Here is a 13,585-nt window from a genome sequence, read left to right on the forward strand (position 1 = left end):
TTCAGAAACACAGAGGCATATTAGCCTTTCTGCTGTTACACAATGTGGAAATAGCTTTGGAAGGAGTTTCAGAAGCATACCCTTATGTAGGAATACAACACTGAAATACAAATGGATGTAGCCATGTACTGGTAGCAACCAACTGTAACAATGCCATTTCTCTTTTGCTGAAAAGACCTGCGTGATGCACAGACAAAAAATAACAGGCTATTCTCTGGCTACCATGAGGATAGGTCCACAGTTGGGAGTTACACAGATAGACTACTTGCCTTGATAAACTAACATGTACACAGCAACCCTGTAAGTCCAGCAAGATAAAATCCACACAATACTACTTACGCTCTCTGTACTTTTGCACCCCTACCCAAATGTAGAATATCCCTGTGTGTGCAGGGTCTACCAAGGATGTAGGTAAGCATACTCACAGTACTGAAATGTGTCCAGTTTTTCTGAGCAGCTTGTGCTAATGTCAACACTAAAAAAGCACAAACTGTTTAGAACTGAGTAAATGAATATTCACAGTATAGCAGTTCACAGACAATTCTTGTGCCAAAGGAATATATCTCTATAACTAGCTTTGTATGGCAGTTAATTGTAACAGTTGAAAAGAAAGGACATCTTTCCATGTATCTTGGGGTAGCATTTTGAGGGGTGAGTACATTTCTACACTGACAAGTGGGTACTGGAAGCAGCAACATTAAGTCTGAGTACAAAATGTAAATCTCTGGCTACACCCTTGGCTTCTGATATAGGAACAATACCAACCTTCTGTCTTAAACAATGATGTCCACACCAAACAAGGATGATCTCCATCTTGGAAAGCTGAAAGGGCCACGCCTACATGAGTCAGCAGTTTATAGTACTGGGTTGCTATGACAGTGATTACTGCAATTACTACACAGCAGGCTGCATGCAATTAGCAAATGGTGGCCACTAATTGGTGCAGAGGCCATCACATGCTCATGTGCAAATTCTTACAAAAGCAGGCTGCAGTCTCTGCCAACAAACTCAATCACTCTACTGCAGAGACTGACAGAGAGAGAGAGAGACAGAGAAAAGGAAAAAGAAATATTACCAAATTATGTAAAGGAAAGGTATGTGACACATATGTATTTACTGGCATGTAGTAGATGTTGTTGAAGAATAGTATACATAATGTGAAACATTCATATGTGGCAGCAGTACTTCTTTATGCACAGATGTTCTGCTTAACTACTGCTATGGACAATACTGTGAGTACCTGTGGGCAGTGGGACATACCTGTGAAATGTGTAGCTCAGTAGTAAATGTCAAAGATCTGAACCATGTTATCGGTGTTCTGTACACTAGTGTGGCCAATGGCTGTTGGGGGGATTAGCGCTGACATTATATAAACATGGGTGTGACAGAACAACACATGCATGATAGTCATATTAAAGTGTAGCTTAGCATTGGCAACTGCTGTAGCAGTCTAGTATGCTTATCTAGCATCTGTTGCCATATATACCCCCCCCCCCAATTATTAGTCTGTGTTCATATGTGTCACCTGTTTGTGTTGCAGCAAGGCCCAACAGTTCAGCTGTGAAGTCCAGGGACTTACAACAGTGTGGACCATGTGTGTGTATGCCACACACATACGGAGAAATATATATGTGTCATATATATTCACATCTGTATATGTGCATAGAGCAGGGGACATATTGCAACTGTTTGCGAAGGGGGGAGATATATATGTTGGTGAAGGTTAGTATGCGCATATTTGTATGTAGGTTTTACTGTGTGATAAACAAGACAGCATACAGTGTTAGTATATGACGTCGTGGTTAAACACTGTGGGTGGTTTGTTCAGTTTGCAATGTTGAAGCCAGTAAGGCCTGCTAAAGCTACCTGGGCTGTGAACACCTTCAATGCATTTATCCCAAGACTGTTCGATTTTATTACATTACTGTACACCTTACATCCTTTGTATAATTGATATTCTCACTATGAAAGGTGAAATGTATATGTGCCTACATATATATGTTGATGTAGACAAATGGATGTGTATATGTATATATACATATATATATATATATATATATATATATATATATATATATATTTATATATACTCATACACACCAACATCTACTTATTCCAAAAGATTCTCTGTACTGTTGACTGACTGTGATGGTCAATATGTTTGTGAATACATCAAAGATATGTATCTCTGGGATAGCTTAGTGGGAAACTGTTTATGTTATGGTATTATGGATCCTTGCTTTGATCCTAGCAAAAGCTGTGTATTCTGTTGCTAGGCAGAACAAGTGCTATTGCATACAGTGTGATTAAGTCCCTTGGTTTTAACTAGGGTGTGTCATTGGAGGCTAAAGCACTACATCTATGATTATTGATTGGTACCGATGTTGAAGTCAGATCATGTGTGTACTGTAATACTAATTGAAGCTCTGGGCCTGTACAGCAAAGTATGGTGTATGTCCACATTGCTTGCATCCACTGTTTTGTGTGGTCCCTTTATTAATCACAGATTACATTTCTCAAGCTTAAGGTTGTGTAAGAACTGACACACAGTACTGTATAGTACACACTGAAAGCTTATCTGGGTTGTCATACCTTTGTGTTCTGTAATTATGTCTGATGTGTGTGTGGGTATGTCTGTAACATGTCCTTTGACATATGTGTAGTAATACATATAACTACGTATCTAGCAACATTCATAGTGTACTACAGCAGTATGTGACCTATATTCCCAATTGTGCACATATTTTGGTCACAGGTTTGGCATTAACATGTTGTGTGTTATAATAGTCATACATTTACTGGACCTTACACTGATTGTGATGGATGATATATTTCTTTACACATCAGCTTGATGTATATCTGCTGTGGCTAGGTATTGCATTGTGTTGCATACAGTGTGAAGGTAATCTTGTATAGTCTTATATAGTGATTTTATTTTGTTGCTGTGCAGAACATGGTTCATTAGATAGAGAGTGAGCAAGGCACTTTCAAGCATTTGTGGGGTGAGCAGTGATAAGTGGCAGTTACAGTGTTTCACTCTCAGTTAGCTTATAGGTTGCTATATATGGCAGTTCAGTGATATCTGTACTGTATAATGTTAAATGTGCCATATGACTTGCTCAGACATATTTTTGTATTTATGTCTTCCAGGGATCATGGCCCACACAGGAACCTGAGTTACAGTAGTGCTAAAGATGATGATATTACTAGCAGTATGATTCAGCACTACCGTCTCATGTTCTTACGAACCAGCTAGGACCAGCAGGAGCGTATTGCAATGTGGCAAGATGTTGTCTGCAGGGTCAATGAGGTAGGCCTACATAACCGGACATATGAGCAGGTACACCACCACTGCAGTGATCTACTCAAACATGTCCGTCAGTGTGCCGCTGATGTGCGTAGACAACAGCTTGCAACAGGGGGTGGTGTTAATATCCATACTCCCTCAACAGAGTGGAGGAACTGCTCATGATCCTGGTGGCACCTGCCCAACAACAACAGCAGCAGACATACACCATGATGGAGGTTGGAGCCACCCAGCAAGCACACATGGAGCATGCAGGTAACATGGCATATCTGTAGACTACTGTTATCTGTATTGGTAGATCATGCATATGTGAGATGTGGAGTGTGTCTTTCAAAGATGTGGAGCCTGTTGTTGTGCAATACTGATCATTTGGAACATAATCTGTAGCCCTGTGAATGTAAACTGTTGTTGTACTGTAAGATTGAAAACACACAGTAGCAATGCCACAGTTGTGGCCACTGACAAACTGTCTCATCTCTATGTAGGTTCCTCTGGGGTGACATCAAGGCAGCAGACAGATGCTGGTGAGTGTGTTCTACATTTTATATTGTAAATAAAAACTGCATGTCATAGTTAAGGTGTAGGCCGTGTACACATGTAACACACTTACCCATAATGCATGCTGTGCATGTTTGGTGTAAGAGCATGCACATCTCACTAATGTGATTAGCTGCCTCAAACACATGCAATACCCAGACCATTTCAAACAAATGTGGCTAGACTGTAGTGAACATTTGATAGGCACAGTTGATACTCAACATGCACATAACATACACATTTATGTCATACACAGAGCATTTTAACATGCTACACATAAAGGATTCCCAAACCCACTGTAAAGACAAATTCCAGTATCCAAGATCTCAACCACACATTGCACATAATATACCTGAGGGGTAGAGGCCTATCCTGGGGCATTTAAACACTCTGCAACACACTACACATTCATGTCAGGGAATGCTCCTTATTGGCCTCCTTACAAACTCATGTAACAACTGGTTGTGAAATGGTGAATTTAGCCAAGGTAGTACAGTTCCAGCAGAGCATGATTAGTGCTGGTTTGTGAAACATTTGTAGCCTTGAGTGACCACCTGATGCTTCATGATGATGGCCTATGGTACTATACCCCATCCAGTTATTGTAACCACAGTACTACACATAGCTGTCATTGCTACACACCATAATGATATGTGTGCACACATATGCACCTTTAAACAGTATGCATACCAGTCACCATTTGCACACCTAATACATATATTTCTTTTGATGCTATTGAGTGGCTAGGTCATATGACACATATTGGGTATGTGTAGTGTTTAAATATGCAGTTGTGTTTTAGCATGCCATGTCATGGATGAGACTGGCATGTCTACAATATGATCTACACTCACCATAAGTACCGTACATTGGGTATGTGGCCGAATGGTTTTCCATCAATTATCCATGCACCACTGATGATGTTGTGTGAATACTCATCATGCATGTGCTAAAAATGTGTCCACAATTATTTGCTAAAGACACAGAGGCTGTAATCAGCATTGGATACCTATCTGACACACAGATACACATCCAGCAATGGTATGTACATCTGTGAGTTATGGTGCACAGTACATCACAGGGTTATGAATACCTGCATAGCAATGTTGTGTCCATGTTTGCATTGTGTTCCAGGAGGAGGGCCATCACCTAATAACAAAACACATGCATCAAAGCCATGTATACTGTTACTAACAAGGACTGACTACACTTGCACTGCATGCTGTTGAGCAACACATGTCCTGCATGCTGACATATGTGATATGACTATTTTTGTTTGTGATACTGTACCCCACCATCACCTGCTATTGTGTATGTTCTGTGATTGCTGGTGTTGTGTGTGTCTGCTTTTGGGAGGAGTATAGTTTTGTGTGTGTGCATGTGTGCATGTGTGCATGTGCACATGTGTGAATGTGTGCATGTGCGCATGTGTGCATGTGCGCTTGTGCACATGTGCTCATGTGTGCATGTGGTCTGAAGTCATGTTCAGGTCTTAAAGTGTGTTTCCTGTTTTCCTCTCACAGGTGGCAAAGTGGAGCTGGTTCAGTACAGCAGGGAACCTGATGTCACTGAGACAGACAGTGATGATGAGGATAGGTGTGTTGAGGCACAGGCAGGTTTGTCAGGGTCTGTTGTTGGGCCACCAATTGACAGTACACAAGTCTCCACCCCATCCATGCACACAGTCATACTGCCTGTACATCCATCATCACCATTGCCCTTAGCTGAGGGACAATGTATGGTTGGCACTAGCCAGGACAGTATGGTATCTATGGCACATGTATCAGGACACAGCAGCCATAGCCAGATGTCTGGAACAGTACCACATAGGCAGATGCCCAGGGGTTCTCATCAGAGCACTGCTGGTCATCATGCCCCTGACAGACATGCCACACCTCTTTCTACCACACGCATGTTCCAGGCTGTCATGGCGGCACAGACATGAATGAGGCAGTACACCAGACAGGGATTAAGGGCATAGAGGGCTCATTACACCTCTGTAAACGACAGTAACCATGACCTAGCAGGTGCCATACATAACTACACTGAGGTCATTGATAGACGTTGGGGTGAGACATTGGATGTCCTCCACAATGTCATGTCCATGTGTCAGGACAGTGTGGGACAGTTGAGATGTTGACGTGGATGTATGCCAGCAACATCACCAGCTGGAGGTCACCGTGGACATCCAGCAAGTCACAACCGCTCCCGTAGTGCCAGTACCAGCCTCAGCAATGTTGGGGGGGCTGTCCATAGGCTGTCCTACCAGACCACGTGCATGTGGCTCTGGCCAGTCCCAGCAGGGACCTGGATCCAGTGGACATATGTCAACCTCTATGGATAGTACCCAATCTGGATTAGTACCTGATACTGTCTGTAGCACCTCTGCCAAGCACAGGTTTCATATCCCTGGCCAGAGATGGTGATCTGGAAAGCCTGCCAGGTACAGTCTGTAGCTGTCTCACAAATCCCCATATATGGCAGCCAAATGGTAGAACTGTGTGCATGCAGACACACACACATAAACCAGAATCATAGGGCAAACACATACCCGCACACATGACATCAACATTGCCCCTTAACAGTACTCATGGCCCTCACACACACACTCACACACATTTCGATTGTATGGCTCAGTGTAGGCCTCTGGCAAACCAACAACACACCCTGTGCATATGATGAAACCTGTGCCAGCTCCTGTCATCTGTAACATTGATGCAGGAGCAGGCTAACATGGTGCTGATGCACAGGGCGACTTTAATAAAGTATAGCAATGGTTGGATGTGTAGCACGTTGTCAGCAGTAAAGTGTAATGATATCCTTGAAGGTGTAGCTGAGCAGGCATGATGCATTAAAGCTGTAATTAGCAATGTTGTATTGTTTTCACCAGTGTTTATTCCAATTGTGTTTTGTTTGCCCATGTGCCACTTGTCTGATGTGTGTAGTTGTGTCAGCATGCATTATACAGTGGACAGTAAGTGTGAGGTGTGTGCAACACATGTTTGCAGGTGTCCATTTGTGAACATGGTGGAGGTGCACTGTCTGCATGTACATGCATATTGGAAACATGGGCAGAGTGACATGCCTATATTGGCCAGTGTTAACACTCCATAGTTTCTACTGGTGGCCAGTATGCATTGTACTACACACATTTTGGAACTTGAGTACGCATGTTTGTGTATGACACGGATTGACACTGTGCTGTGGGTGATGCTGTTGTTGCTATCTGTCATTGGTTTGCATTACTAAGGTTAACATTGTCCCAGCTGCATAATCCTTTAGTAATGCACACTGTTCACCTACAGGGTTGCATGGACCGTGCTGTCACAAACACAAGAACTTCTCACTTATACAGTAGAAGTGCATTAGTCTCATGGACCCCTGCCATAAACTAAATATATAATAGAAGGTGTGAAGTTGTAACAAAAAGAGTTACATACCAAGAAGTGATAACCTCTCTGGTCATTATCATTGGAAAAATACAAGCCCTCATTAAAAATACAAGGCAAGCTTCAAAATACAAAATGGCAAGGATTCCAAAGACAACACTAAAGCTTTCTTTAGCGTTGTTTATAATCTACAGGGGAAATCTCAGATCGGGTCACAGTTAATGTAAATGGTCACAAAGTACACTTATCTGACTGACATTACCAATTTTTTGTCAGACAGTTTGAATGCGGATTTCACCACCCTGTCGTTACACAAGGGCCACATTTCCAGACCTGAAGAATGTAAAACCTGATGATTCACAGGAACTCTAGTTAAAACATCTCTTTACCAAAGTTCAAACCACAGAGGCAGTGGTACTGGACAGTGTCCCTGGCTGTGTCATACACAAGCTGACATATGAAGTCACCACTCACCTAAAAACTCTGTCCAGACGCAGCCTCTATACAGGTTGCATACTTATGGAATGACACACGGTAATGGTGTTCTCAGTCCACAAGGGTAGAGCTACAATGTCTTCTTCTTCTTCTTCTCCTTTCGGATGCTCCCATTAGGGGTCGCCACAGTAGATCATCTGTTTCCATTTCCTGCCCTCTGCATCTTGCGCTGTGACACCATCCAACTGCATGTCCTCTTTCACCACAGCCATAAACCTCATCTTAGGCATTCCTCTTTTCCTGTTACCTGGCGGCTTCATTCTTAGCATCTATTTCACAATATATTCTGCATCCCTTCTCAGCACATGTACAAACCAACTTAATCCTGCCTATCCGGCTTGGTCTACTAACTTTCAAAACTGGGCTGACTATCTAAAATACTTATTCTTAATCCTGTCCACCCTCGTCACACCCAGTGCAAATGTTAACATAAATTGATTAAGGGTAGAACTACAACAAGATCCTGGAAACTCTCACCCTATAAGCCAGACAAATGTTATATGGAAGGCTATGGAGCACAGAATTATGGAACTCATTAACAGAGACATTATGAACCTGAAAACACTGCACCATACCCACTTAGGTTCTCTAAAGGCCAGATCATGGCTCCTACACCTAGTAGACTTCAAGCCAGTTAACAAGGCTATAGGTGAGGGAAGGGAGGTCCACACAGCCAAGCTATAGCTCACCAGCAATTCATACCCATCCCACATTCTGATATTATACATAACGTCAACAGACTGACCATAAACAATTGTTAGATGATGGATTGACAACTGATGCACAGATGTAGGACATACAGTAATATTTGCAGCCTCCATGTACACTTCTATGCCAGTAACAAGTGGTATTCACCTGCACTCAGTCCTGGGACCACTCCTGTTTAGCATATAGTTTTCTTAGGTACAAGCAAACACAGTAGGGATATGTCTGCCCACGTTTGATGAAAATGCATACTGTGGGCTATACTTTATTCTCCAGATGACACACACATCCTCCAAAAGGGTATCATAGAGACAGATACCTGGTGTCAAACTCATGCTTTAAAGCTATAAGACAAAGAAAGCATACCTATCCACTTTTAGAAAACAAAGTATCCCCAGAGTGCCACATAGGTAGTAGTCCCCAAAATGTGGAACAGGTACTAATGTATACATAGAGCCATGTGTTTAGTCATCTCTCCTTCGATAATCACATTAACAAAGGGTTTTGGAAATCCCTCTGTGGAGCACATAAGCAATAAAGGGTTTGCATGCAGAGCCACAGAGGTTGTTGCACACCTATAATGATTAGTCATCTTTGCCAGACTTTGCATGCTTTGGAACAGGATTCAAATATACCTCAAGCATAAACCCTCACTCACACTCTTCAGTAGAAAACGTGATGAGAGGATGTGAATCAGAAGACATAGCCCAGGGATCACTGCAGTGGCAAAGGTTGTCACAAGCATACAGAAGTGACCTAAAGTCTGGAAAGTGCCAGCACGCTCTGACAAAGGTAACAGATGCTTTCATGATGAAAGCAGAGTACCCACCTATAAAATAATTTAGGTCACATGTATGTATATGGCTTTGCTCCCCAGGTACCTTACATGTGTAATGCACATACAGTTGTCATTGTGATATGTCATACACTAGAAAAATCAAAACCCACACCACATTGACCAATGGTGTCACACTCTCTTACACATCTGAAGCACACAGTCAGCAAGTGTAAGATTCAAACTCCTTCCTAACTACATTATGATAATGCAGCAGTACACATTTACATGACGTGCTATACACATTATTAGGATTTCATCTTTCCACGGGTATATTTGTAGGATGGTGACATCATCAGACTTGACAAAGATGCATACCACTTTTAAGGGGTGTGAGTAGTCTCCAAAAAGGTTGCTCCTCCCAGGGAAACACACACACACACAGTTGGCAAATGCAGAATTTAAACCCCTATTTTACATTATGATACTAAAGCAGTATGCATTTACACGATGCACTATAGACATTACTGGGGTTTCATCTTTCCACAGGTATATTTGTAGAATGATGACATCATCAGACTTGACAAAGATGAATATACCACTTTTAAGGGGTGTGAGTAGTCTCCAAAAAGGTTGTTTCTCCCAGGGAGACACACACAGTTGGCAAGTGCAGAAATCAAACCCCTACCTAACTACATTATGATACTACAGCAATATGCATTTACACAAGGCGCTATACACATTACTGGGATTTTACCTTTCCACAGGTTTATTTGTTGGATGGTGACATCATCAGACTTGACAAAGATGAGTATGCCAATTTTAAGGAGTGTGAGTAGTCTCCAAAAAGGTTGCTCATCCCAGGGAGACACACACAAAATTGGTAAGGGCAAGAATCATGCACCTACCTAATTACATTATGATACTACAGCAGTATGCATTTACACAATGCGCTATACAAATTCTAGAATTTCACCATTCCACAGGTATATTTGTAGGATGGTGACATCATCAGACTTGACAAAGATGAGTATACCACTTTTAGGGGTGTGAGTAGTCTCAAGAAAAGTTGCTTATCCTAAGAGACACACACACACAGTTGTCAAGGGCAGGAATCAAACTCTTACTTACTTATATTATGATACTACAGCAGTACACATTTACATGACACACTATACACATTATTGGGATTTCAGTTTTCCACAGGTATATTTGTAGGATGGTGACATCATCAGACTTGACAAAGATGATTATACCACTTTTAAGGGGTGTGAGTAGTCTCCAAAAAGGTTGCTCTCTCACAAGGGAGAGACAGACAGACACACACACACACACACACACACACAGTTGGCAAGTGCGGGGTTCTTAATCCAAACTAAGTACGTCTTTACACTTCAGCAAGCAATATGGAGTTACAGGGTGCAATACAGACATTACTTGCTGACAGTTTGCCCAAAGGTTTTTTTCACATTTGCTAACCTCAGCAGGCTTATCATACTAGGTGTATTGTGCATGTATTGTATGCATAGTCCATGACCATATCATATATGGGTTGATGCACCACATGCTGGCACACACAGGGTCAAACCGGTGGCTAAGCTCTGTCAACCCTATACTGGACAATACAGTCAAGAGGAGTAGGGTCATACAACCACAACACCAACAGTCCCACATAGACCTACAATATAAGCACCAGCAAAACACACACATAAATGCACATTACCATACTCGGAGAATACAAATATTAATCTGAATAAGAGAGAGTGTCCTCCTAAGCAGACAAGCAAGCAACATGCACCTCCAAGCACAGGCCAGAAAACACATAATACACCAAAGCAGTGTGCTTCACAACAGGCCCTAAGGCAAAACAACATACCCAACACACTAGTAATAGGTGACTCCATAGTCAGGCACACAGATGTTCCTCTCACTCAGCTGGATAAGGGGAAGGTTACTGTCAGTTGTCTTTCAGGTGCTATGATCTACTACATAACACAAGCACTTACATCACTCCAGAACAGGTACATATATGACGTGTTCTTTGTACATGTCAGTGTGAATGATCTGAGACATACCTCCCAGGACAACATGAAAAGAGATGTATAGTAGCTCTATGATCATGCAACCCAGGCTGGTATGACCCTGACCTTGAGTAGCATCTTACCTTCACCTAAATGATACTACAATATAACAGAAAGATGATAAACTTCAACAATTGGCTGAGCTTCTGGTGTCATTCAAAAGGGATCTAGTCTCTGTCTGCCTGTGATGACATGTTAGACAAGCGTTGTTGCTTCGCTAGAGATGGTTTGCACCTGTTGACCCTATGCTTCTGAATACTGGCCAAGGCGCTTGCTGTCCTCATAGTACCTTTTTTAGGCAAGGCTCAAAGGTTCATAGGTTCATAGGTAGGTACTAGGCTATTGGCCCTGGGGCCTATACAAGCCCAGCCAAAAAGGTACCCTGTCTTTTGCCACCCAAGAAATGTATTTTCCTGTGCCACTGTCGAGCAGAGACACAGAAGTGATCCCCGGGGTGAATTTCCTATTTCCCATCCAATCATCAAGATTTTTCTTGAAGAGTGCTAATGAGAAGCTTTGTTTGATATAGATAGGTAGTTTATTCTGGAGTATGGGAAGTCTCTGGGACAGGAATCTATCCCTCCGGCATGTTCTGTTCATTGTGGTGACCAGCTTTAGGTCCCTAGAGCGTGTAGCTTGGAGGGATTGGGATTTCTTTAAGTGGAGCATGTCCAACAGCTCTGGGTTTGACATAGCTTTGTATGTTAGGCAGAGATCGACTCTGAGTAGGCGATATGCGATGGAGTAAAGCTGGAGTTTTTTGAGCCAGTCTGTGTAGGGCATGTGTTTGAGGCTGGTAATCCTCTTTGTGAGGTATTTCTGCGGCCTTTCCAGTTGTTGTAGATGTCTTGTGAGGTACATACCAAAATTATTTATTTTATTTATGTATTTATTTATTTATTTAGTTACATTTGTTAACCGGGAGTGTCCGAATGGACGTAGGTCCATTTTCAGCAGAGGCCCGGGGAGAAAAGCTCCACAGTTAAAATAAACAGACAGTAGTTACATTGGATTACATAGCGATTAACAATTTAACATAGCAATTACAACATATTTACAGATGAAGAACATAGTACATCAGTAGACAACTAGAATCTTTATCTGTGAAGTACATAACAGACATTAACAAATGTTACAATAAGAAGTTCCTGCTGTATAATAAGTACTAGGCTTATGAGCATCTGAGCTTGCTATAATCAAAAGGGACGTTGTACTATATAATGGATCTAATGAGTGATGAGTAGAGGGGAACAATGACCTAATTTTTTCTGCATGAGAAAACTTTTGTGATGAGGTGTGCCACATAGAAGGATTTCCCGACGTCTGTGGCAATGTGATTATCAAAGGAGAGACTACTGTCCACCTGTGTCCCAAGGTTTCTTATCACACTTTCGGTGTTAAGTATACTACCGCCAATGTTGTAGTTCATGGGTACAGAGTTTTTATCAAAAGGGATGACAATGCACTTTTTGGCATTGAGCTTGAGGCCATGGCTTTGACACCAGGCATCTGTCTCAGTGAGGCCCTTTTGTAGGATGTCCACATTGTTAGTAGTTTCGATTATGGCTCCTAGTTTGCAGTCATCTGCGAACTTCATTAGCCAAAGACCTTCTCTGTTAGCCTGTACTTCAGGGAAGTAGATACCAAACAGGACAGGACCCAGGACTGAACCCTGTGGTACTCCACTTGTCACTGGTTTGAAGTCGGATTTGGAGTCTGCTACTTTCACAGTGTGGGTTCTGTCAGTGAGCCAGTTGGCACCCCATCTTGTGACATAGGGATTTATACCTAGTTTAGTGGGTTTATCTATAATTCCAGAGTGGGGGATGGTGTTGAAAGCCTTGACAAGATCTAGATAGGCTGTGTGAACCACCTTACCCTTGTCTACGGCTTTGGTGACTGCTTCAAAGAAGTCTATCAGGTTTAGGAGACATGATCTGCCTTTTACAAACCCAAACTGGTTGGGGTCCAGAGTTTGGAGATTACCAATGTCTTTGTTCCATGGCCTTGCAGACCAGGCTCATCAGGCTAATGGGGCTCTAGTTCCTGGGGTCCATGATGGCTCCCCCCTTGTGCAGTGGGATAACCGTCGCTGTGTGCCATTCAGCAGGCACAAAGCCTGAGTTGAGGTTATGATTGAACATGGTACATAGGTGTGGTACCAGTTCGTTCTGTAGTTCTTGTAGAATGCAGCCTGGGATGTTGTCTGGTCCCATGGATGCTGTGTTCCTGGCTTTGGTGAGTGTGGTTTTTACCTGTGCAGCCGTGATTACAGGAACTTTGGATTCTTCCTGTA

General features: G+C 42.4%; 1 protein-coding gene across 1 annotated transcript in view; it reads left to right on the plus strand.

Moving 5' to 3' along the window:
- Window positions 1-13,585, plus strand: part of MGAT5B (alpha-1,6-mannosylglycoprotein 6-beta-N-acetylglucosaminyltransferase B) — a 3,749,208-nt gene that overhangs the window by 898,073 nt on the left and 2,837,550 nt on the right. The window lies entirely within an intron of this gene.

Source organism: Protopterus annectens, chromosome 12.part0 (assembly GCF_019279795.1).
Source record: "Protopterus annectens isolate FY-2018-M chromosome 12.part0, PAN1.0, whole genome shotgun sequence".
Taxonomy (NCBI): Eukaryota; Metazoa; Chordata; order Ceratodontiformes; family Protopteridae; genus Protopterus; species Protopterus annectens.